This window comes from Ursus arctos, unplaced genomic scaffold (assembly GCF_023065955.2).
Source record: "Ursus arctos isolate Adak ecotype North America unplaced genomic scaffold, UrsArc2.0 scaffold_13, whole genome shotgun sequence".
Lineage (NCBI taxonomy): Eukaryota > Metazoa > Chordata > Mammalia > Carnivora > Ursidae > Ursus > Ursus arctos.
Window position 1 is genome coordinate 5,493,391 of NW_026622797.1, and position 26,185 is coordinate 5,519,575.

A 26,185-nucleotide genomic window follows, 5' to 3' on the forward strand; every position below is an offset into this window, starting at 1 on the left:
GTCGGCTGAACGGCACAAACGCAGATCCGCGAGGCCCCTCTTGCCGAAGACGCATAAAATGCAGCGTACCCACCCGCTCCCGGATCTGCCCTCTGTAATGCCATCAAAACAAGTTTCCCGAGCACAATTCGTACTTGGTAAACCCAGCCCCGACTTCAGAACCTGCTCTTCTCCACATGCAGGCTTTCCAGAAAACTGTCACAGTATTTCCTTTTCCTTCTGGACGAGGGCCTGGTCGCCCCGCTCACCAAGGCCCGCCGACGCTCTGCGGTTTCTCTGTAACGCCCGGAGCGGCCGCTCTCGAAGCTGCTGCCTGTCTTACTTCAGTGTCGCCTCTGAACACCCGCTCCCGACATGCTCTTTCCTTGCAAGCGTTTGTCTGAAAAAATGACGTATTTCTCAGTCTTCCACCTGCGACCTGAGCCTGCCATGCAGGCCCGGACTGGGGGAGGATGAAGAACGAGTTAAAGTCACTCCCAGCCTTCGCTGAGGTGCTGTGGGGGGTGGCCCTGGTGTCCCGTGTGTGTGTGTGTGTGTGCGCGCGCGCGTGCGTGCATGAGACCGTGTACGTGTAAGTGGTGTGTCGGGATTTGTGGGAGCACATTGTGCGCATGAGTGGGTGTCTGTGGGTGAGAGCCTAAGTAGCTGTGTTTGCTAGTGACAATCGGCCACCAGCTCCGGGGAGGTGCCACTGCCAGCCTGCCCGGAGCAGAGCAGGTGGCCAAGGAGGGACACTGCCCTGCCGCAGCCTCGTCTCCACGTGGCCCCAGCAGGGGAACTGAGGCACCAGCTCCCGCCCTTCCAGGGGTTAGGAGTGTGCTCCCCACCCGCATCCGAGACTCTGCCGCCCTCCCTCCCACACGCCGCCTGGCCTCCTCACCCCGCCGGGAGCCTCGACTTTCTCATTCGTGAGATGGTGACAATACCAACCACAAACGGGCCGCCCCACCGGAAGAGAGGACGAGACAGAAAATGCACGGCCGTTGCTGGTGAAAAGCACTGTAAGAGCCAGTTTCCGTCCACAGGGTCCGGCGGCCGCACAGGTGCTGATGCCACACCCGACACGGCAAAATAGGGCCTGTTTCTATTTTCCTTCGAAACGGAGCAAATAAGCAAAGAAAAGGCAAAGAATGTCGTTTTTAACTTCCGCTCCTTCGCAGGCTCTCCTGGTGTGTTTGTAAGTTCCCGTCCGCGGGGAGCTGCCCTTTGGGCTCCCCGCGTGGTATATTGCTTTGATCGACCTCTGGATGCCGTGACCTATTGGCTTCGAATTGATCTATTGATTTAATAAAAGTCATTTATCATTGTCACTGGGTCAGGCTAAAGCGCTCAATTTATCTCCAGTTTGGCAAACGTCATCAATAATAGGTGCTTTGCTGATTCTGTTGGGTGACTAATTTCCATGGTGTTAATCACAGGAAGCCTGGATCCCTGTCACCGCCTGGGTCCCTCTGCTCGTAATTGCTGACCCCACCCCATCAGCTGGATCCTGTCCACCTGGGCCCTTTACTATTTGGGAATGGCTAGCACCTCCACGTTTTATGTTTGGAATGATTCCGCCAGCCGCGCCTCATGGAGGGAGAGGCGTGCGGGGCTGGGTGTCGGCAGGCGGAGTCGGTGCCGAGCCGAGCGGGGGAAGGCTTGGGCTGCAGTCCATGCCTCAAGCACCTTCCATTCCCTCAGCCCCGAACGCCTGGCTGGGTAGGCCTCCTGCTGATGGCTCGGCGCATTGTTGAGAAACAGTGGAAATGAGGTCATCCGCTCGTGGAGATTCACTTCCTCTGGATGTTTGTAGCCAAGCAGGAAAAGAAAAAAAAAAAAAAAAAAGCTGAATGTCCAGCCCAAGTACCTCCAAACGCCTTCATGATTTTTCTTCTTTCTAACAAAGTCTAGACCACACACACCACAGGCAGATGCGAGCTTGCCCAGAGCAGCGCACGCGTGCGCACACACTGGCCCTGGGGTACGTGCTTCCCTAACACCGCGCTCTACCCAGCTCAGACCCCGCCGTCCGCCCACGTTTCCGGGAGCGTGTGGCCATGAGGCAGAACGCATGAGGTCTGTCAGAGCTTTCAGGAATTAGTCCCAAATCTCACAGTTTGGTCCACAGCTCCTGCCGGGGGCTGGTCAGTCTGGAAGCTTCCATGCCAACTCTGCATGCACTTTGGGGAAATGAAAGTCAGCCTCCCAGAATCAAAAAAGGAAATGAATCTGGCTGGCTCTGTTCCCTTCTTCACCCCTTCATACAGGAGGATACTACCCCCTTTGGGCACCGTCTAGACCCTTCCGTGTTGCTGCAAGACTATTTCTCCTGTGTCTGGCTCCTGTTTTCTGCAAGTCAGATCCGTGTCTGAGAACCACAGGGAGGAATACAGGAGTGAGTGTCTGATTTTCCTCTTTGTCTCCCAGCATTGAACAGCACCAGTTGAAAGAAAGAACAGTGTTTCCTTTATCATGACTTTTTGAGGGCAAAAACATCTCCTGGAGACACTTCCTCAAAAGCGGCATCTCCACTCCTGAAATGCTGACCGGCAGGAATCCCATTTAAAGCTCCTGGTGCCCTAAAAGATCACGTCCTGACATCTTATATTTTTTCCCTGCTCACAATTTTAGACTTCTGCGTGTAAAAGAAGGCTACTTCTCTTAATAATTAATTATACTAGCTATTTAAAGCATTTGTAGTTACAATCAGAAACCTCAGCCTTATCACTCTTTACCAAAGAGAGCTCCATTATTATAAACTTTGATTCCCACTGGTCTGAAAGAAACTTAAAGAAAAACTAATGAAATGTTCTCAGCCCGTATTTAAGCTCCATAACAATTTTTCACCCAGAAAAAAAAAATCCCCTAATAATTATATAGAGAGTTGTTAATATCTCACACCCTCACATTCCCAAAATTCTTATGCAAATTACATAAGATGGGCCCTGCACATTCTCACAGTCACACGGGTGTGTGCAGAGGCAGAATCAAAGATGCAGGCTTTATTGTGAAGCTCGTCGTTACTGGACGTGGTCAAGACTTTGCTCCATTTCTTGCTTCTGATATTCAGCCCGTTATTTTGTTTCCAACAGCAGGATGGAGGCTGTATGGTGGGCTCTTCTCTGCGTCTCCCACCGTCTCCACCCACAAACGCCTGAGCTCTTCAGGAAGGAAAGTACAGGCTGAGAGTCAATATCAATGCTGTTTAGAAAGGCTCAGAAATTCTGGTCTCCTGAATGTTTCTTAGATCTTTTTGCCTGGGTTTTGGCACCATTTTTGGTGTGTGACTGTGCTTTATGCAGAGGGTGTGATAGAAAAGTAAAGCAAAGAGGTGACCTGAAGTTTGTTTACCTTAATTAGAAACAGATGCTTCATTTTTCAAGGCTTTGCCACAACAATGAATTTAATAGTATGTAATTAACTCTAATGTGTTTATGACTTGATTTGTAAAAATTCTTTCACCATTGATACTTCTAGGGAAAGTGAAGTTCTGACCCTGGGTTTTGATTCCAATGTTCCCCTTGGGGTCCAGGGCCCACTGACACAAAGGATGCCCTCCGTGAATTTTCGGTGGGGGGGAAGGGGCTGAGGGGTGGTGACAGAAAAGGCTCCCACAGTCATAGTGGCACCCAGCTTCATCGAATCTCTTCCTGGGGTGCAGAACTCAGGAGCAGGTTCACATCTGGAGGGGGGGATATGGATATACGAAAGGTGTGCTCAAGCTATTCCTGTGCTCCCTGAGTGATGTCCTTCCTTCCCAAAGCGTCTCAGCAAGTCCTCACTCAACAGATGCTGAGTTGGGATGTGACCATGGAGGTGGTTAGGTCCCCTAGGGTGGTCAGTGGCAAACTGGAAATAGATATCCTTTTGGTCTGGAAGGGAACACATATGTTTATTTCTAAAGCAGTTGTCTTGTAGAATTCACCGAGAAGCTGGCAGGATGCAAGGAAGGCTGCAGGAGTTGCATGGAGCGAAAGGCAGACAGAAAGACGTGGGTCCGGATCTCAGGTCTAGCCCTAACCTATTGTGCAGCTGTGGGAAATAAAATTGGTTCATCCCTGAGACCCTCTTCTCCAGTGCAAGACTGAATGTAAGTACATGCATGGGATCTGGCACTTCGAGGCGCTCAATGCACAGGGGTGTCCGTAAGGCTTGGTGGGTCCTGGGAAAGCCCCTCCCTCAAAATGATCTAATCCACTGACCTGTGTCAATGAATCAGCTCCTGCCACCTCTCGGTCATTGTATTGTGCCGTTTGAAGGCTCCCGTGTAAGCACGAGCCGTGCTCCAGAGGCTGGGCGGAGGGGCCTGGGAAAGGAACTGCATCACCCGGCTGAAAACACCTTTGTTTGAACGGTTGATCAGGACGACCGGTCAGTTAATTCACAGGGTTCTGACAACCGTACAAAATGCAGCCGGGTGTGGAGGAGTGGTGTGAGTGAGAATGGCCTTAGGGACTGAGAGGGAAGAGTCCCGACCCAGAAGGGCTGGTGACTGGGGCCGTGGCTTAGCAGCTGTGGGGTGAGGAAGGGCTTTGGGGTTCACCGCTAGGAATATGGCGCTGGGGTGGGGGTGGGGGTGGGCAGGGGGTGCCTAAAGAACAAGTTACCAAGTGTCCAAAAGGCTGTGAGGCTTAGAACACATTTATTTTCAAACACAGTTGTTTTCGGATAATATGCTCAATATATTTTTATTCAAACTCTGATACCTTTCCAGGTAAAGAACCTTTCAATGGAGAGCAACAGGCCCTCATGTTAATCTGAAAAAAAGCACAAGAACTGTACTACAGGTGGCAAAGAATTCTGGAAAGTCAGAAAGCAGTTTAGCATACATACCCGGGGTAGGTGAGAGTGGAAGGTACTTACTTTTAATCTTGTGTGTGTCAATGGGGAAAGAATTCTTTCCTAACCTCCCCTGGTGCCCTGGGACTCCCAAATAAATAATAATGCGACAGTCGTCATTGTCAGAGAGCATCTTGCTATTACTATGTCATCTTAACCACTCATGATTCGTTCAGTGAGCATTTTCTGTATGCAAGGCACTGAGCCGGGTGCGAGGAAGGACACGGGACCGAGAAAATGTGTCCCACTTCCCAGTCAGTGACCCCGTCTTTAGGAAACTCCCTTCTCTTGTCTCTCCTTCCACTCCCGCAGCAAGGGGCCAGCAGTCACCTTTTAGGCACATGATTCGCTTCCCCTGAGCCGAGTTCATTCGGAAGCCTCCTTAAGGTGGGCCGATCAGATTCCTTATTCCAGAAACTGGGATGGAATCAGAGATATGAGTCCGTTTCTACTACTGGCTTGAATTCAGGACACGTAAAGTCAGGAAATGAAGGAATGGTGCATCTAGCTGTGTCCTTATGGAGACGCAAAGAGCCTCAGTTGACAGAGAAAGGAATGGAACAGCTTTGCAGAGTGAAGCAGAAGTCTGGGGGTTCTGGGGACCCGATGGCTTCCGGTTCCTGCTTTGGGGTCTCCCCACCCTGCTGAACTCCCTGTCCATCAGGCTGGATTTCGTATCACAAAAAGCTGTCGGCAGGCACTTTAACCAGGGTTTCCCAAAGCTTGGCACATGTGGACAGTAGGGGTGGGATGCTAAATGGGGGGGGGGCTGCTCTGTGCAACAGAGGAGGGGTAGTGGCACCCCTGGCTGTGACTCACCAACACTGGTAGGACCCTCCCTAGTTGTGACAGCCAGAAAGGGCTCCTCCATACAGGGCCCACAGTCTCCCAGAGGATGGGGGGGGGGGGGGGTGGAGCTGTTTCTCTTGGACAACCACTGACTTCAAGAAGGAGACATTGATTCTTTCCGTGTGACAAGGCGTCTGTCCAGAGATAGTGGCTCCAAGAAGCCCTCGTGGGCCTAGCGTCCCTCTGCCTTTTCTCCCAACTGCAGCTTGTGGCTTGTATCCTCGCCGTGGCAAGATGACATCTCCACCTTCCGTGTCACCTCCGTGCTCAGAAGGAAGAAGGGGGCAGGGCGCAGCACTCCCGGGTCCCGTGGCCACCTCCTGTACAGGGAGGTGTGGGCAGAGGAGTATTTTTAACTGGCCACACCGGCACCTCCATCAAAATGGGGCTCCTGTTAGAAGTGTTCTGTGTGGAATTGTGTCCCCCATCCCAAATTCATAGGTCCGAACCCCTGACACCCCAGAACGTGACCTGAGCACTGACAGTGGAGCCTTGGCCGATGTCAGTAGTTGAAAGGAGGCCGTCGGGTGGGTCCTCCATCCAGGATAGCTGGTGTCCTTCTAAAAGGAGGAAATGTGCACCCAGGCCTGCACTTAAGGAGAATGTGTGTGAAGATGGGGCAGAGACCAGGGGACCGTGCTGCAGCCCAGGACCTCCAGAGACGCCGGCAGACCCCAGAAGCTGGGAAAGAGGCCTGGAGGAGACGCTCCCACACAGCTGTGGCAGGAACCAACCGTGCCAGCACCTTGACCTCGGCCTTCAGGCCACCATTGCAGGGAGACCTCGTTATACAACACTTTGCTACTGCAGCCCCCAGGACACTAAACCAACACACGCAGGGAGACAAGGATGGGGGATATCGGGGGAGATAATGGACAAAATCTGCTCTGGGCTTGGTGACCTAAACCAGCATTCTTATACTCATTTCCTTCTCCGATGAAGCGAGTGGAGCGGGTTTCTGGTGTCTGGGGTGCAAAGAGCCCTGATGAAGACAGCCCCTCGGGGAACGCGTGGTCTAAGGAAGCAAACAACAGGTGCACTTGATTCCAACACTCCCGGCAAAGGGCGGGCAGCAAGGTGAGGGTGGGGATGGGACCCTTGCGACCATTGTTCCAGGCGTGAGAGAGTGTTTCTGGCTGCAGTCGGGGAAGGTCAGTCGGAGGAGCCAGGCCTTGAAGACACAGGACTTGGCTGCACGGACAGCCGGGGGAGTGCATTCCACAGGACACAATGAGCACAAGGCCTGGGCAGGGCACACAATGGGCCTGTGTGCAAAACTGTAGGCCGTTTCATTTGGCCTCGGAGTGGGATGGCCCCGAGGAGAACAATACATGGAGATTGGATTGAAGCAAGTGAATATGGGTTTCAACCACACTGTTGAATTCTTGCCTCAAAGACCCAGCAGGCAGAAGATAAAGAACTGGAGGTATTCTTCTATTTCAGCAATTTCATTTTTGAGCTGGTTCTTCTTTGCAAAACTTTTGGCAAGATGACGGTGTGCTTTTTTCTCATTTGTTTTCAACCTCTCTGATCTTTCTTTACATCAAAACATCCATGGGGTCTAAATAGCAGCCTAGCCACTTCGACTCATGGCCCCAAAGACTGACTTAGGACTGGTGCTGGAAGGAAACCTTGGGGGGTTCTTTGTCCTTCTCCAGAATATTCTATGGGGAAGAAGTGCCAGGATGTGAATGACAGGTGTTCTGCTGAAGATGCACAGAACACTCGCCTGTGCTTAGCTCCTCCACCTGTTCCCAGCTGGGTCTCCCCTAGAGGACATGCTTCACGGCTTCGCATCGGACCAGCCACTGAAACAAAAGCCTAGCTCCTTTGTCCCTGATCTATGGTCACAGCATTAGGAAAAATGGATGAGACGCTATACTGATTTCTTAGAGGATGTGCTCCTTCAATCGCTGTTACCATACCCCCAAAATGGAACTCCAGGAGGACCTGCAGCTCAGTTGTGGGGGAGGGGTGCTGGGGAGGCATGTGTGGGAGTCTTGTCCTGCCTGACAATTGAGCAGGGATGTCCTCAGCTTCCCAAATTCTATGAATTGACCCTGAGGCAGTGATGCTCCGTATGTGAGTTTCCTCTCGCTGCGAGAACGAGTTGTTGCCAGCTTAGCAACTTAACACAAATTTATTTGCTTGTAGTTCTGGAGGTTGGAACTCTAAAACGGGCCCTAAAATCAAGGTGTGGGCAGGCTACATTCCTTTGGGAAGTTCTGGGGAGAATCTATTTCCTTTCCTCTTCCAGCTTCCAGAGACGCCCCATTCCTTGACTCGTGGGCCCTTTCTCCATCTTTAAATCCATCATTCCCACCTCTGTTTCTGTCTCAACTTTTTGACCCTGACCTTCACCTTCCTCTCTCATAAAGACCCTTGTGATTAGATTAAGCCCACCGGGGGAACCCAGGATGATCGTCCCACCTCAAGATCCTTAACTTAATGATACACTCCCTGTGAGGTAACATACGCATAGGTCCTGGAGATTAGGATGTGGACATCTTTGGGGGAGGCATTGTCCTGTAACCACATGCTGCAAAAGTTGTTCTTTTTTAACAAATAAATTTTAGAAATGTTGGCTTACATAAAGTTAAATAGGTTTCTTTGTTGCGAACTTTTCTGATTTTTATTTAAAGATTTTACTTATTTATTTGAGAGAGAATGAAAGTGATCACAGAAGGAGAGGGAGAAGCAGACTCGCCGCTGCGCGGAGAGCGTGATGTGGGGCTCGATCCCAGGACCCTGAGATGATGACCTGAGCCAAAGGCAGATGCTTAACCGACTGAGCCCCCCAGGTGCCCCGTGAACTTTTCTGATTTTTAATATGCTAATGTACTAATATATGCAGAAGCTGAGAGAAAAATCTACTATGTAGTATCTCCCAGTCTTGTTTGACCAAAGATCCCCCCTCGTCCTTTTCTTTTTCCCTTGTGTTTCAGGATCGAGCGGGAGCCCAGGCTCAGGAATCTCGTCTCAGCCCCTTGCGAAGAGGCGGCCGGGCCCGAGCCCATCCACGTCTGACGCAGGTCTGGGGCGTTGCCTCAGCAGATTACAGGCCGAGCTTCGAGTCTCCCGTTTGGCGCATTCTCTGCAGGCCACCACATGTCGGCGAGGGAACGACTGAGCACTGGGGCAGAGGAATTCCACACGAAGGATCTGAAATTTCTTTTTAGATCTACCTGGCGAGGATTTGCTGCCCCTCCACCCCGTCCTCCAGGGCAGATGGAGAATCCAGTCCTTCACTTGTTCCTCCTGCGTGCACCCCCCCTTCTACTCCCCCTCCACCCAGCGAGGGTTTGCAAGGGGCCGTTCTCCTGGCGATCCTCGTCTACATTGTCCCTGCCGCATTCCCCAGCCGGGTCCCGCCCGTTCTGCCAGTGCCACCCACCCAGCACTCCGGGCTAGATTGCAAACAGCTGTCTCCCAAAAATATCCCAAGAAATTTCCCTCAACTGTAAGATTGCAGGAAGGTGGCAGCGGGCAGGGCTCTGGGCGGGCGGGCGGGGCCGGGCAGTGGGCCGTGAGTCACCAGGCGGTGAGCACCTTCCCGGGATTGCAGGCCCTGGGGCTGGGCAGCGCTCGTGGGCCCGGCTGGGCTGACCTGTGGGACTTATCCAGGTTAGCGGTAGTGCCGGGAGGCAACGGCACGGCTCTTGGCGATCGGAATGTGCCCACTCCGTTAAACTCCTCTCCGGGCGCAGCGCCCTCCCTGCCCGGCGACCGCGTGCTGTTAAGGCCAAGAAACACGTTTCCGACACCGCGCTGCTGTCGCCCTCCTCCCTGGCCCGTCCCCTCCATGCTCTTTGCAAACAGAGCCCCTGGACACGAAGGGCTCTTAGCTGGGGCTGCTTCCCTGTCAAGTACTTATCGGCCTATTTATAGCTCCAGTTAAGGATTCAGGTTCGGGAGTATTCCATTAAAAGACCACATTAACGAGTCCTCAGAGAAAATCTCTCACAAAGCTTTTGAGCTCATAACCACTTGGCCGTGTTATGAGCTTCTAGTGTGTTAACATTCATAAAATAAAATTGTTCCGAGTGCTGGCACTCTGACATTCCCAGCCTTTGACCACTAGAAGCTTCTCCTGAGGTGCTGACCCCCGCGCCGGCGCCCAGCCCACTGGGGCACGGGCCTCCGACGCTGTCACCTGGGGCCCTTTCCTCGCAGTTGGGCTCCAGGTGCTCTTTGTGCTCCTGGGGGTCGGCGTCTGCGAGAACAGTGTGGAAGGCAGTGAAGGAGCGGGCTTGCCGGCAGAATCAGGAACAGCACGGCTCCGTCCAAACCCTCAGGGAGGCTCTGGAAGGCGCTGCTGCAGGAGTGGGAGGCAGGAGAGAGGGGGAGCCCTGAGAGGAGGGAGGGGAGGGAGGAGGGAGGGAAAAGAGAGGGAGGAGGGAGGGGAGGAGAGAGGGGAGCCCTGGGAGAAGGGAGGGGAGAGAGGAAGCAGGAGGGCAGGCATGGGGCCCAGATGAGAGGCTCTTTGTGCTGAGGTTCCGATCGGAAGAAAAAAATTTTGAACAAGTTTCCTGTTGTATAACCTTATCTGGAAAGTAAGCATTTCAGGGTCTTTCCGAAATTGAAGGGCACGATTTGCTTGTATTTGGTTCTTCAGTGTCCCCAGAAAAAGACTTAGGAGCAACAAACACTGCTAGGGTTTTGCTCTTTCTTTCTGCCCTTTCACCTCAAGCTTTCACTGTCCAGCCTCATGACATCAGCCCTTATTTTTAGGGATGTTTTGATGTGGTATGTGTAACACACTGCTGTGACCCAAGCATTCAGACGCGGTGGCCAGAGGCACTTGAGCTGTCCTTCACCTTGGGGCCCGGACAATGGCAGCCTGGGCTGGATCCCAGGACTCCTGAGGGGGTAGGAACAATGGGGGCAGGGAGGGCTGGAGGCACTCAGGGGCCTCCCTGCCAGCCTGCGAGACTCTGCTCATCCAGCTAAGACTTTGTGACCCACCAAGACCCCAGTGCCCCTGCCTACTGTGGAGGCTCCCGGGACGTTGCTGGCCACATGTATACTTCAGGAGAAGTCCCAGAGCCGGTACAGAAAGCACCGTGAGTCACCTTGAGCTTAATTCTCAAGGTTGGAGCCTCCCCGTACTTGTCAGGCAGAGGTGGCCCTGGCTTGATACTGCGAGCAGTGATTCTACGTGCTGCCTTAGAAACAGACACCAAGGAGAGGGACCCTGGCTGCATGTGACCCCCATTAATGGTCAAGGGCAGGTAAAAGAAGAGATGGTCTCTTTTTAGAAAGAACCCCCAGTGAAGCAGCAAAACCACACACACACCCCCCAAAACACATCTGAGCTGTGGCAACCATGGGGAGGTGTACCACTAGGATCACATTATCTTCCTTCAAGAAGCGGCCAGCTCCTTCATAGCTGGACTCAGCTTTCCAGCCCAGGCCATGCCCCACCGGAGGCTGAACTTGGGGAGGGGGGGATACGTTCTGAGGGCCTGGGCATTTCTACCCCTCCCGAGTCGTCTAATAGGTAATATTGCTCTGAAGCTGGCTGAGACTCTTCCAGATTGGCCCCACAGGCCGAGGCTCCCCTTGCTCAACCCTGCTTCCTCCCCTTTCGCCTTTTAAATCTCTCGCCCTTTCTCTGCGTCTGTGCCAGCTTCCCGGAGGACCTGTCTGGTAGAGGAGCACAGATGGGAAAGTGTTTGGAAATCGCAGTGGACCAGAGTCGGTTTCCAGCCCCGACTGTACTGCAGATTGGTAAGCTGTCTGACTCCATGGGACTCCAGGCAGACCTGAGGGGTGGGTGCAGGGAGGTGGGCTGCAGGGCTAAGAGCTGGTGGGAAGGGGGAAGAGGAAGCCCTTTAGAGGTGCAGCTGATGTCCTTGAGGAGGAGATCAGCCAAGGGTGATTGAGCCCCAGACAAACTGCTGAATGTGAGCTAAAAAGTCCACTGCGGAGGAGCCCTTCCTTCCCATTTTCACACATGTCCTGCTCGAGTGGGGGTCCGAGCATGCAGGGGGTCCTATTTCCTAATCTGACTTTGAGGAAGTAAGTCCACATTTGCAGCTGCTGGGGTTGCTTGGAGCTCTGCCCTGGGGGAGGAGCCCAGCGGGGAGCGTGTGCCACCCCAAGGTGGGTGCCTGGGGACTGGGTTGGTGGCAGGTCCAGGACACTGCACAGAGTTTAACGCCACAGTGCAGATTTATTTTCAGTTATCTGATATTTCCTTCTATGTCTGATGAACGGTGGCCGCCTATTAAAGGGAAGTGGAGGATTTCTTCGATCTGGCAAAGTGGCGTGTTTCAGCCCGTGCCAGCCAGCCTCGTGTCCAGGTGTCCCTCACACTGTACAGCTTATAGCACAATGTGTTATTATGAATGAAAGAGCTTTAAAGATGAGGCAGAAGAGTAGGGACCTAAAGGACATACGATGGGTCGTTTCAGAAAGTAAATTTTTTAAAAGATTTTTATTTATTTATTTGAGAGAGAAAGAGCGAGCCTGCGTGGGGGGAGGTGCAGAGAGAGAGGGAGAAGCAGGCTCCCCGCTGAGCAAGGAGCCCGACAGGGGGCTCGATCCCAGGACCCCAGACTCATGACCTGAGCCGAAGGCAGACGCTTCACCAACTGAGCCATCCCGGCGCCCTGAAAGTAAATTTCTGAAGGAGGCACCAAAACCTATTTGTTAAACGAATAACTACTTTGTTGTTTGAATTTGAACTTTGATGCAGCATATTTTTTTTAAAACACCACGATGACCTACATGTACTTTTAGAAGAGACGGCTGATCTAAAATGCCTCCGGATCCTGCATCTTCCCACGTGGATACTCTCCCAGTAGCGCGTCTGCGAGCGGTCCGCACTTCCCTCGAGCCAGCAGCCTTCGAGCCGCGAGCTGGGATGCACAGCCCTCATTAGAGCCCTGAGCAGGGCCGAGGGGTTTGGGGCTGGCCCGGGCCCGGCCGAAGCGTCACCATTCTAGGTAGGCACAGGGAAGTGGTCCCTGCTCCTGGGAGGAGTGGAGTGTGGCCACCAGCTTTTCCTGCCAGGCTCTTCTCTCTCCTCGTCCCTGGCCCCACAACGCAGACACCAGGGAGAGGGCTGATCTGTCCATGACACGGCCATGGTGGCCCAAAGCAGTGCAGGTCAGAGTTCCAGGGATGTGTGTCCTTCTGGGTCCAGACAAAGGATCACAGACAGATTTCATCTCCTTATCAAGTCTTTTCGATTGCTGATCTGCCTGGGCCACTGTGTGTGGGGATTTTAAGGTCACCTCCAGGCTTATAGGAATCCGAGACCTCTATCGGATTGATTGAGTCAGCTGCAGGTGCTAGAAAGGAGCCTGACAAAATGCATGTCATTTATTGGTCATACTGGCCTGGGATCATTGGCTCTGTCTGTACAGTGTCCCCCAGTACGGTTCCTCCACTAGGGTGGGAAAGTCTGGCTCTCCTGTCTGCACCCACTCCTGTTCCTTCATGGTAACCCTTTTGGTCTTCAAGCACCTGAGTATTTCATGTTCACAGATCTGCGCCCCCTGACAATTCGATCCCCCTGACGTAGTGAACAGGCAGCAGCTGGGTGCTGGGGAGTGCAGGGACGGGCAGACTCACTCAGACCCAGGGACACCCAGGTTCTAGCTCCAGCCTTAGCGGCAGCAAATGCAGTAGATACCTCCTTACGGATCTCGAGGCCCCAAACACTTGTCTTCCTCAGTTCTTCATGGATGCGTACAACCCCATCGCCAGTGTCTTCTGTGAGTGTAAGATTTTGCATCCCACCTTGTCATGAGCCAATCTTCCCTCCTACCTCGTGCTGGTGTTAATTTGGAATGGGGCTGGGGAACAGATAGGGAAAGGAAAGTGTTCCAGCGAGAAACGCAGAACGGGATGATGGGGAAGGAGGCCAAAGACAGACTTTGCCTATGTTAAGGGTTCAGCTGTGTTCCTCCCCCAAAAGGTACGTTGAAGTCCTACCCACCAGTTCCTGTGAATGTGACCTCATTTGGGAATAGGATTTTGCAGATGTGATCAAGTTCAGATGAGGTCATCAGGGTGGGCCCTACTCCAGTTTGACTGGGGCCCTTACAGGAAGAGGAGGGAGCAGAAGGCCCCGTGGAGACAGGGCAGGGTGGGGGAGGCAGAGCTGCCACGGATGCTGCCACCGGCCCAGGACCACCCAGGGCCTCTGGGACTGGAAGAGGCAGAGAAGGAGCTGCCCCCAGAGGCTTTGGGGAGAGCCTGGCCTATCTGTCAACACCTTAATTTCAGACTTGTAACCCCCAGAGGGTGAGAGGATAGAGCTGTCTGCAGCCCCTAGTCTGGGGCGCTCTGTTACGGTGGCCCTGGAAAGCTGATCCGGCTTGTTTCTCTCATTCCTAAAAACAGAGTCGTCATTATGATAAACACCATAGATTACTATGATCATATACTGCAGGTACGGGTATTTTAGCCACAGAATAAACTGTGGGCCAAACAAAGAACTCAGTGGGGGCTAGCGGTGCACGCGGTCCCGCAGGACCCAGTAGGTAGACAGGGCTAGATTGCCTGGAGCTCAACACACGCACACCACTGAGAAATAAATGGACTCGCAGTGGAAACGACCAGCGTGAACGGCCAGGGAAATGCAAGCAGCGATGAGAGAAAAGAGAAGAGAGCGCGAGACCTGTTAATCAACAGACACAAGAGTTCTGGAAAAGTAGGGAAGTTGGAAATAAAAGGCAGGCTCCTGCTCATGTTCCCAGAAGGCGAGGCAGGAAGTAAAAGCTTGCCCGCTGGGCCAGCCAGGCTCCCCAAGACTGTGAGGGCAGCATCGTGGCATGAGGAGCACCTGCGGGAAACATGGGGGTCCCCTGTCGCCTCCTGGAGCAGCAGGGAGAGACGGATGGAACCACCTGTCAGGAGTGTGGTGTCTGGCTTTGGGACAACTGCGGGAACCGATTCTTTGGTAAGAGTCACCTCCTTTATTAGAATCACCCAGAAGGCCAGCAGCAGCAGCAGCAGCAGCAGCGCTTTCAGAGATCAAAGGGTCTGTATCCCCAAGTGACAGTGTGAGTGGTTCAGGAATCCCTTGTCACCTCGGAGACATGGCAGCCGGAGCCACGGTTCTCACAACCTGGGGCTGCTGTGTGCTGCCAGCTCTGGGGCTGCGGAAGAAAGCTCCAGTGAGTGCTCGGCTGGCGGCTGGCGGCTGGCACTCGGGCCGTGCAGCAGGAGGGGTCATGTGGCAGAGAGCAGAGCCGGTGCCGGGCTGGGGGTAGATGAGCCCGTCCCAGAGTCTCAGGGTTTGTGTCCAAACTCGATGAAAGGCAAGCAGCAGACAAAGCACGGGAGCCATGGAGGGCTATCCGGACTAGTCCTCAGATGCCAGTGATGGGAGGGTCTGTCACCAGGAGCGTAGCTTCACCCCCAGTCTTAAAAGCCCAGTAGTCTAAGGCTGGCCTCCGGCTGCAAGCCCGAGTGCTCTCAAGCGACAGTCAGCTCAGAGGGTTCAAGTCTGTTTCACTTCTGCTCTCCCACCAAAGCGCAACTGATTAGGGCCTCCTTTCTCTTCTCCTACTTGGAAAATGTTATTACTCATGCTAATTTTAAAATGGGTAGATTTGAGTTGTGGGAAAAAAAATCCCTCTAAATTAAAATTCTCTGTGACAAAGATCTCTGCGTCTTGGTGACAATTTACTTCAAGTGATGCCTGGGATGTCAAAATCCCTCTTTAAAATAAGATTGGGAACTGTCACTGGGGCTTATTAAACACCCATATCAAGCAAAGTCAACGAATGTGTGCTTAGTGGCAATTATGATTATAGAGAAATAAAAAATTTTAAACAATATGGACATATGTGATTATATGGAATTAAAAACCACAATGTTATAAAACCCAAGTAACCAGAATACACTAAGACAGAAAGACGCCCTACAAATCCTAGGACCATTGCAGACAGTAAGGGACCATCTAGGGTCGGGGCTGACATTTCCTAGCTTTGTGTTGTTGACCAAAATGTCTAAGTGGTGGAACCTCTATTTTTCCATCCACGAAACGGGGATGGTGCTTCCTCATTCATGGTTATAATGAGGTTACTCATCACGGAGCTTGGCACATAGAAACAATAATAAATGGTGAACAATAGTAATGTGGTAACAGTAAGATATTTGTAATACATGACAGAGATGTGAAAAATATATAAAAGTTTCTTACAAATGTCCAAGCATTTAAGACTCTCTAAAAAATGGCCAGTAGAGTTCACAGTTCACAGAAGTTGAAATTAAAGTTAACGAATTCAGTGACTATTCTCTACTCACTAACCTCACTAGGAGTGAAGCACAAAGTAATGCAAATATCTAAGGTCATTACAACAACAGAGACAGTGTTGTGGAGGGAAGGAGCAGGTGAGCAGGAATGTCCAGGAATTCCTGATGGAAGCACCAGTTTGTTTGATTATTTTGGAAAGGAATTTGGAAGACTTATCATGGAAAGCCATAACATTCTACATATTGACCCCATAATTCTGTTCCAGAGAGTGAAATAATTCAAATTAAGAGAAAGCTATATTTACAATGAAGCATGAAGGTAGAATTAGAAGAATTTTAAAAATCCAATAATACAGTAATGGCTGCTTTGTCATAGAATACTAACTCTAGAACATATTACTTGGTGATTGAAAATGCCAGAGTGCGTACAAAACACAGTGTGTACAGAATAATGTCAGGTAGGTTACAAGTTATTGAAAATATGCAAATATTTTAAAAGTAACATAAATACCTATGGATACATATAAAAGGAAGCTATAAAGAAATGCAATTCATTTTACGTTGGTGAAGAGATTTGGATATAATTATCTATATATTGTTTCATTGATAAATATATTTATATAATCTTAATTTCTCCATAGAACCTGTTATGAATCCATAGCTCTTCATGATTCACTTTGTATTGACCAGAATTTGGATACAAAGATCCTGATGCAGGAATTCAGTTACGACGCAAGGGAACTATCCTCTTTGGGGCATTTCCTGATTCGATTTAGAAATATCTCCCAAGCACGTGGATGTGTCTTTCTAAGGAAAGGTTTATTCCTCAAGATTTGCTTTTGGTTCCCTGGTACCCTCTTTCATGTTTCTATAAATACCCCAACCTTTTAATCTGCTAGGTCATTCTCTATTACACCTTGAAACACCTTGAAAAGTCACTGGATTTTTTTCAGTCAGAGAAGGAAAAGTTAATTAGGAAAGTACCAAATAACCGAAAGACTATTATACATGATGAAACGAGCCTAATAGAAATGTTCCGTCATTCACCTGTTTTTGTGGTTTTTGAGAAAGCCGCTAAGTTTTATAAATGACAGAAACACTTTCTCGAAGCGACAGATCAGACCCTACACATGCCTGGCAAGAGAAGCTATTTTTGTCTCTGGGTTCTGGTTACACAGCCCCAGCCTGGAAGCTTTGTTCTCAGAATTCACGCTGTCATCAAAAGGACTCAGTACAAACAGCCGTGGGCCCGCCAGTGGCTTAGCTGTAGCCACAGCTGCAAACTCTTCTGTCACGTGAAAAACTCAGGGCTTTTTCTGGGTCTGGAATGTCTGTGGGCCACGCCCCCTGCCTGCCTTTCCTTCCCCTGGAATCTGGTCCAGGCTTACTGTCGGCTCGGTTTCCCCACCTTGCCCCAGCACAACTTTCCTCCCTGTGAACCAGCGAGCAGTTGTGAGCCGGCCCTTCTTGCTGCTAATGAACGAGGGCGATCTGTGCGTGGCTGGGTTCTGTAACACGGACGGGCCCCTGCGCGTCCCCTCCGAGCCCAGGGGAGGCGTGTGTCGTTCACAGCGCTGACATGCTGTGGGGCCCACAGGCCCCGGGGGGATCTTCACCTGTGGTCTACGTAGAGACTTTAGGGGGTCTATGAAGTTCCCCAAATCCCGGGCCAGGTTTGAACGCCCACAGTGCTGTGACCTACAAGCAGGGGTCCCTGGATTATTTTGTCTCATTAAGTCCCCAGGGGTTTGAGCTGATCCCGGAGGCCTCCTTCTGCTGGCCAGCGCTGGCGGTTAGGATTAAGCCGGTAGCCTTCCAGACCAAGGGGGCCTGAAGGGCGGGCGGTTGGCAGGGAACTTCCGGGAAAGACGGTTCTAAGGACCAGGAGACCCAAGAGGGAGGGTCCTCCTGAAAGTCACCCAGCACCTGGAGCAGAGGCTGCTGTGCCCAGACCCCAGACCTAGCTCGTGCGACAAAGTGGGAAGTCGGGAGCTCCTGGGACACTGGGAGCGCCTTCACGAGCCCCGATCAGTCGACTCTGCGCTTGTTATGGGACACAATAAATGTCCTATTTCTTAAGGCACTTTTACTTGAATTTTCTGTATTTTTGTAGCTGATGCACTTAACGTGAATGCAGCCATTCAGAGCTTTCATTAGACGATCAGCCGCAGACCGTGGTTAAGGATCTCTGTAGGACGTGTCCAGTCGATACTGACTGATTGATTGATAGATGGAAGCCCAGAGAAGCCCTGGAAATGCCTCCGAGTGACCCAGGCCCCCGGGAATGTGCTGGGCCACATGGAGGAGGCTTCTGGCTGGACGGTGTTGTTCCCATGCTCCAGCCCACTGCCCGGTGCTGCCAGGCCACAGGGGAGAGGATGAGGGAGGCGTCAAGGTTAGAGCAAGCCGGGGGCTTGGGCTGCCGCGCCAAGGGTGATGCCCGAGAGAGGAGCAGGTGGGCTGCCGGCTCGGGGGTCGCGTCACCGGTGGGTGGATGCATGGGGAGCAGGTAGGGCAAATAGGTTGCTACTCTCACAGGCCAACTCTGACAGATTTGATTTGTAGTGTGGAGAAGGATTCCGAAGCCCTGCCTAAATTTAGCTTGATTGTTGCTAAGTCTCTGAAGGACACGGTGAGATGCTCATCTTCCCAGGACGGGCTCTTGGCTTCTAGAGCAGGAAAGTCAGGGAGCCCCTCCACAGTAGGGACCATCAAAAGGGGGCCCACCTCTCTTGTAAAAGGCCCACTCCCTTTGACCGACGTCTCCGTTTAAAGACAATCTGAGATTCAGGCAGACGAAGTTCTCTTCTTCAGCCGCTTCTGTAGAAACCAATAAACTGGCATCAGGTTTATCCGTCAGCCTCGGAACATCTCCTTCCGTCTGCCCCTGGAGCGCCTCGTCATCTGAGGTGACAGGCGACCTCCCAGGTGCCTCCTTTTTCAGAGCGCATCCCAACGCGGGCGCTGGCGGGGGAGCACGGGGACGATGGTCAAGCCCCTCCCAGCGAAGGGCATCAGGCGCAGGGTCAGGGGGAGAGGCCCAGGGCTCGGCGCGTTTGGCAGGAGCTTCTGCCCGGCCACGGAGGAGAGCAGAGGGCCCCCGATGGGATTTGGGGACTGCTTGGGGCCAGGGAACCGAGAGCCCCATTCACTCGGCCCAGAAGATGTGTTCTACTCTGAGGGCGTGACATACAGGAAGACGGCATGATGGAAATGAGATTGTAGGACGATTTATCTGGCTGCAATAGGCCAGCAGGCAGCGGAGGGGAGCCCAGAGGCAAGGAGAACCGTCTGGATGGTGTGGGGCTTGGACTGGAGGGCCTGGGTTAGTACAGAAGATGCCAAAGGCAGGTGCAGGGGAGGGACCTTGCCCCTTCCTCTCTCTTCTCACCCCTTCCCACAGTTCATCCCTCCAGGTTCCTCCCCTCTTCCTCCCTCCTTATGTACCTTTCACTCCCCTCTCTCTTCCTTTCTCTTCCCCTCTCCTCCCCCTTCCACAGTCCCAGGTAGGTGACAGGCCGCTGGCTTCCCCATTGGTGGACTGCCCGTGGTCTGAGAGGTGGTTGGATCTCCTGCACCTGGACCCCTCGAAAGATGGATCGCTCCCTCCGTGGCCCTGGATCTCAAAGTGGGGGGCTGGGGTGGGGGTGTGTGGGGTGCGCCTGAAGGCTTGCTTGAAGCGAAGCAGATGGTGCTCTGGGCTCCACGGAGGTGACCGAAGGACATGACCTTCCTCCCGGCCTTTCTTTTGGGAAAGGAAGTCTTTGGAAGTTTGTAGCAACTGAATAAATCTCGTCACTTTGATAAGCAGGGTCCCATTTCACTCCCCATGTGGAGAAAGCTCCACACTTCCTCTGATTGTTCCAGTTTATTGAATTTCAGTATGTGAGACATGATAGCCTTACTCCTGGGGAGCGTGGGGAGGAAGTGCAGGGGCCTGGCCGGGCCCACGCTGGGCAGGGCAGGAGGAGGAGCGCGGGCTGGTTATTCTTGGAAGTTATTTTGATCTGCTGGCCCCCGTCAGCTCATGTTTCTGTGCCCAGCCTCAGGGCCACGTAATGGGAGGATGAGGCGTTGCATTATAATAATAGACTCCGAGCTCACTGGAGGCGGGTGGCTCTCTGAGGGCATTGGGACCTAGCTGGCTCGCTGGCTCCCTGGCTCGCTGGCCCGGGTCCCCCTCCCTCCCGAGCGCCGCTGGTGTCATCCAAGGGGGAACTCATTGCGGGGACACAGGGGAGCAGAGAAGGCGGGGAGCAGACTGGCACTGCTTCTGGGGGCTCCCCGAGAATGAAACCTTCTTCTGCACTGCTCCAGGGAGCAGAAGTGACTCATGGGGAACCTGACTCATGAGATCAATGGGTGGGAGAGCTGGAGAGGCAGCTTTCAGCTTGACATAAGGAAGAATGCTCTTGCCATTAAAGCTGTTTGAAAAATGGAACCAAGCGCCCAGTGACATAGATGTCCCTGGCATGGTGGGAGCTCACATCCCATCGATCTGGCACCTCCCACCAGCCCCACATTTTCCATTTTATTTTTTTAGTTTAAGTATTTTCTTGTCTTATAGACGTTTTACGTTGCTAGGCTGTAGCCACAACAACCACCATTTACTGCCTCCCAGTTCTGGAAGCTAGAAGTTCGAGATCCAGGTGTCGGCAGGTGGGTTCCTGCTGAAGCTGGGAGGGAGAGTCGGCTCGGCTCCTCTCCGCGGGCTTCTCGGGGTCTGCACGCGGTCTTTGGCGCTCCTGGGCTTGTGGAAGCATGACCCCAGTCTCTGCCTTCGTCCTCACACGGCCTTCTCCCTGTGTCCAAATTTCCCTTCATAAGGCCACCAGTGATACTGGGCTGGGCCCACCTGACTCCAGCAGGACTACGACCTCATCGTAACTTAACTGATTACGTCTAATGACCCTCTTTCCCAATAAGGTCACATTCGCAGTTACTGAGGGTTAGGACTTCAATATATGAATTTTGGGGCAGGGAGGCACAATTCAATTGATAACAGATGTGGTGCATATGCATTGTAGAAATTCAGAAAACAGAAAAGAAGTCAAAACTTCCACGTTTCTACAGCTTGGAGAAGACCACCTATATCTTAGAGCATATCCTTCTGAAAAAGATCTTAAAATGGGACAAAATGTATACACTGTTCTGTACTTGCTTCATTCAACCATCTTTACCCTTCCGCTACACTCAACACATAACCTGTGTTTAAAGTGTGTATTGTTTCCAGTAGCTTCACTCAAACCAATAACCCATCTGTGGCTGTTCACTTTAAGGAACTGTTGTGTCTGTTAGTCTCTAAGCGTCACTGTCCCTTTGTGACATTGACTTAGCTTGGGCAGTTATGCTGCAGACTGTCTCCCCTGCTGGGTTTGTCCGACCGTTTCTTTGAGATGTCATTTGGCCTGTTCCTCTGTCCCCCGTGTCGTCTGGACACTGGGGTTCACTGTAGCATTGGCTGCACTCAAGTGAGGTGTTTTTGTATAGAAGGCATCACAGCCACTTCTAAGTCCCCCCTGTCAACAGACATGAGATGTCTGGGTGACTCAGGCCGGGTCTTTCCAGGTCTGGGGATGGTGCCTGGGGAGTCCTGCCTTGGCCGGGGAGTAGCGCCTGACCTCGAGTGCTCCTTGCAACGCTGAAGTTGCGACAACTTGAAGGTTTCTGGTAGTTGAGACAGGTAGCCACCCTATCTGGTGGCCGCTGGCACCGGGAGGGGAAGCGCGGCCCGTCTGCTGGGCCACTCTGATTGCTGCCCTTTGGGGACCACACTGATCCCAAGATTTCCAGCTCTGAGAAGTCCTGGCCTTCGATTCCCAACAGCACGTCCAGTATGGAGGGGTGATGCGGGCATGATTTCTCATCAGACCTGTGCCTCCATAGTGGCCCAAGCCCCACGTGCGAGGCGAGGCCGCGGTGCTCTCCCATTTCCCTCCTGGACCATTTCCAGGAAAGACCATAGCTCTTTTTCTCCAGCAGTTACAGTGTTGTTTTTTTTTTTTTTTCTTTAGAGGACCCATTTACAATGCAATACACAAACTTTATGTGTATATTTGCTGATTTTTTTTTTTTTTTTTTTTTTTTTTTTTTTTTTTTTTTTGTGACAAATGTATACCCTTGAATAACCCAAACCTCTATCAAGATACAGGACAATCCCATCACTGGTAGTTTCCATGTGTCCCTTCCTGGTCCCTCCTGGCCCACCCAGAAGTAACCGCCTTCCCCACCATAGATAATTTCGCCTGTTCTGGAACTTCATGTGAAGGGAATCGACAGCACTTTCTCTCCTCCTGAGTCCAGCTTGGGTTTCATCCGTGGTGGGGCAGCTGTGAGCAGGTCACTCTTTATTTCCTGAGCTGTATGGCATTATAGGAACATTCCCTGGTTTATTTATCCATTCTCCTACTGATGGGCACTTGGGCTCTTTCCAGTTCTTTGCTATTATAAATAAAGCTCTGTGGACATTCTTGTACAAGTAACTTTGTGTACAAATGGTTTCATTTCTCTTGGGTAAATATCCAGGAGTGAAATGAGTGGGTCATAGTTGAAGTAGTTGCAACATTTATTCTCTCATCAACAATGTATGGCGGTTCTGGTGTTTACCAGCCTTTTATTTTTTTGTCATTCTGGTGGGTATGTGGTGGTATTTCAGGGCCCCTCAATTTTGCATTTCCCCAGCGATTTTTGGTGAGAACTTTCTTAGATGCTTATTGGCCATTTGTATATATTCTTCTATGACCATAACTTCTTAACATTAATTTTTCCCTTTTTCTTAATAAGCACTGTAGCTGTTGTTGAACTTATTCAAATAGGCATTCGACACATGAATCAAATTTCTTGCTCATCCTTTAGTGAAGAGTATCCAAGATAACGTGGCTAGGAAGCGGTTTTTGATAAGAAGTGAGGTCACGTGTATTCATTCTGTTATTCCTGATTCCTGCCGTCTGGGCTTCTGCTAAGTTCGTCATCAGCAGGAACTGGAGGTCGGTAGACCGGTGCTGCTGACCCCGGACCCTGTGGATGGTGTTGTCGAAGAGCTTTCTGCTGCATCGGGAGTGGCAGGGTTGGACGGGGCAAAAGGAGCCGAAAGACCCCTTCCAGGGCTGGGAGGAGGTGGGAGAGAAGGACAGAGCTTGCAGCTGAGGACAAGGAGGGGAGGAGGCACCGCTTCCAGGGCCGGGCCCTTGGTGTTGGAGAATCATGACGCCAGAGAGCTCTTTTCAAGTGTCAGGTAGAACGAAGCCAATTCTTCAAACGGGGAGGGACAGCCCTTTCTGGAAGAGGTTCCTTCCAGCCGGCTCAGACGGTTTGCAAGAGGACAAGCAGAGCCAACAGGCAGTCACTGGGAGCTGGTGTCCCTGCCGAGCCCAGCGAGTGCCCCAGCCCTGCCCAGTCTCCGCTCCCTGCCCAGTTGGCCGTGGCGGCTCAAACTCAGTCTTGTGCTCACGTGGTCACCCCTCGCCTGTCCTTCTGCAGGTGCTCCCTCTTCATTTAGAGGCACTCGTTTCATCGTGGGAGGACTTTACTGCTCTGTTTCTGTGGCCTTAGAAGCTGCCCAGGAATTTCACGGAAGACCTTTGAATGGACCACAGACAAGGCAGAAGAGAGGAAGCAGGGAGACAGAGCTGGAGGGGGAAGGAGACGGGGGAAGTGGGATGAGCAGGGAGGGGCGGGGAGGGACACGCAGCCCTCAGCTGTCTGCTCCTGTGTCGCAGTTAGTGCTCCTGGAGGGGTCGTGGGACAGGGAGACCGAGGACCCTCCCTCCGCCGGAGACCCCACGGTGCCCCACGTACAGGTTTAAAGTGAGTCCGGCGAAAACCAGTGATCAACAAATGAGCAGATTATGAATGTACTATGAACATACGAGCTTATAATCCAGAGACATCTTTACCCTGTGCCTCACACGGGGGAGATCCGTGTGATAAAATATGCCCCCCCTTCCCGAGTGTTCTCAGTTGTGACGGGATCCAGCTGTTCTCCTTATTCCTCAGAACAAGGGGCCGTCGTGCCACCTCACCTGAACTTGAAACTGCCCCCAGAGCCGCAGTTCCAGCCCGTCAAGGTTTAGGAGAGGAAATACGCGACGCTCGACGCTCAGGGACAAGAGTGAGGGGGGTGGAAGGCCCCGCCGTGCAACAGGCCCAGCGTGGGGCCCCGCCCCGAGAGACCCCGCAGGACGGGCCGGCCCCTTGGGGCTGCCCAAGCCAGGCCAGAAAGGATTAGGGGGAAGAGGAGAAGAAAGGCTGGTGGGTAAGAAAGCGCAGCTCAAGCAAACACGAAGCAGCCTCTTGGCGTGCCGGCCACGGCAAGCTCCCCTCCAGCAGAGAGGCCCTGTGAGAAAGGGTCTGAGGCCTGCCCCTCTCAGCCCCGGGGCAAGCAGCCAGTGGCGTCCGTGCCCCCAGCCTGGGAGGGCTGCAGGCTGGCACAGGGTGCCGCGGGATGGCGCGTTCCCAGGCCCCGCGGACAACCTTGGCCCAGTCCCATTTCCTCCCGGAGAAAAGCTTTCGCCCCGCGAGGGGGGCAGGGGCTGCCGTGTCTTTGGGGGGATCCAGCTCCCTCCCCTGCAGGGTGGCCCAGATTGGAGTCACTGGGATGTTATTTACTCCCCTCCAAGGGCCGCTGGAGGAGCCGCGATGAGCTGTGTGGGAGAAGTAGTACCTCATTCACGGGCCTTTGCCATCACGGATTGGAATCCCAGAGTCTAATGTTCGGGAGGAACTTTGAGATCAAGACCTGGCCCTGTCACCTCATTTTACAGAAGGGAAACTGAGGCCCAGAGGATTGAAGTGTCTGGTGGCCAAGAGTTCTCAGTTACTCAATGGCCTCCTGAGTCCAGCTCAGGGCAGGCCCTCTGAGCCCCTTGGAAGGGGAAAGGACATGGGGATGGGAAACTGAGAGCAGTCTCTGAGTCAGCGAGGGGTGCCGTCCTGGTGGAAACCCCACAAAGGAGGTCCTGGGCAGATTAGCATCTGGGGGCTGGGGGCGAAGGCTCCAGGAAGTAACACAAAATGCCACGAGCAAGGAGCGGGCGCTTGTGGAAGACATCCTTCCCACCCTTGTGCTTCGGCCTTCGGATGACCTGCTCCTTCTCATTTCCTAACCGCTTGAAGGGGTTGATGCTGTTGTGCGGATCCATAGATGGTTAGGGTTATAACAGACTTCTAAGTTTCTGTGGGCTGGCTTCCTGCCCACTGTGGGAACCCTTCTGGGATGGTCTCTGAGGGTCCCCGGCCCTTCTTGAAGTTCCAACAGAGAAGGGAAGTCTCTAGCTCCTTGGGCAGCTGGGCAGCTTGGAGTCAGGTTTAAATAGTGTAGGACCCGGGTGTTCACGCCAACCTCCGGCTCATGGGCGGGAAGCCTGAGCTTGCTTCCGCACGGGCTCCCTCAGATAGGCTCGAGGTGGCGTGTGGTGGAAGGACTGGGGCGTTGGCACCGCACAGCACCGGGCCCCACCGTGGGCATCGCCGTCCACCAGCGGTGTGGCCTCGGACCAGCTCCTCCGCTGCTCCGAAAGCCCTTCCCGCATCTCCGAGACGGAGCTGGGGGTGCCGTGGCAGCAGCGCTCTCTGCGAGGGGGTGGCGCCCAGGGACCCTCTGCCCCACTCGGTCCTCCAGCGGCCGGTGTCCGGGCCACACATCCTGCTCCCTTCGTGTTCCTGATGTCACCGATGACCCTTCTCCGCCCGCCCGGGGGCACAGGCACGGCGAGCGGCGGGAGCACCAACTCCGCGAACGGGAAGAGCGCGCACGGCCCGCACGCTGAGCACGGAGGAGCCTCGAGTGACGGAGCCCTGGTTGCAGCCCGCCCAGCAGACGCCAAGGCCACCGCAGACCCCGCGCGGCCCCTCGCTCCCGCCCCGGGGAGGGCACCACGTGGGCGCCACCGGCCTGGCTGGGCTGCAGTGAGCCCCTCACCCCGGGGCTGGCGGGAGCAAACGTGAGCGCAGCTGCCCGCGGCCTCCTCCAGGCCGAGCACGAGCCATGTTCGCGAGCCGGACCGAGGCAGGGAGGATGGATCTGGAGCTCCGAAGGGAGACTCACAACTTCCACACGGAGCTTAAATACACAACTCAGATCTCTGATGCAATCCCAGCTCCCTCTGCTTCAGCTCTGGGTCCTGGGAAATGAAAAAACTGTCTGCCAACGACCGACTACTGATCCGGTTTTAAGGCCCAGGAGGGACCGAAGGCCCCCTGAGGGAAGAGGGTGCTTTGAGGGTGGGGAGGCCGAGAAGCCAGCCAGCCAACGTGCGGGGAGGGGGGGGGGACTGAGAGTGGGAGGTGCTGGCGAGCAGAA

The 26,185-nt window shown here is 53.1% G+C and overlaps 1 long non-coding RNA gene across 1 annotated transcript; it reads left to right on the forward strand.

The window, feature by feature from the left end:
• Positions 1–10,461: 10,461 nt before the first annotated feature.
• On the forward strand, positions 10,462–15,467 carry LOC125283646 (uncharacterized). Its single transcript, XR_008959006.1, has 2 exons — positions 10,462–10,733; positions 11,300–15,467. It is a non-coding gene; the product is annotated as an uncharacterized LOC125283646 (long non-coding RNA).
• Positions 15,468–26,185: the final 10,718 nt, after the last annotated feature.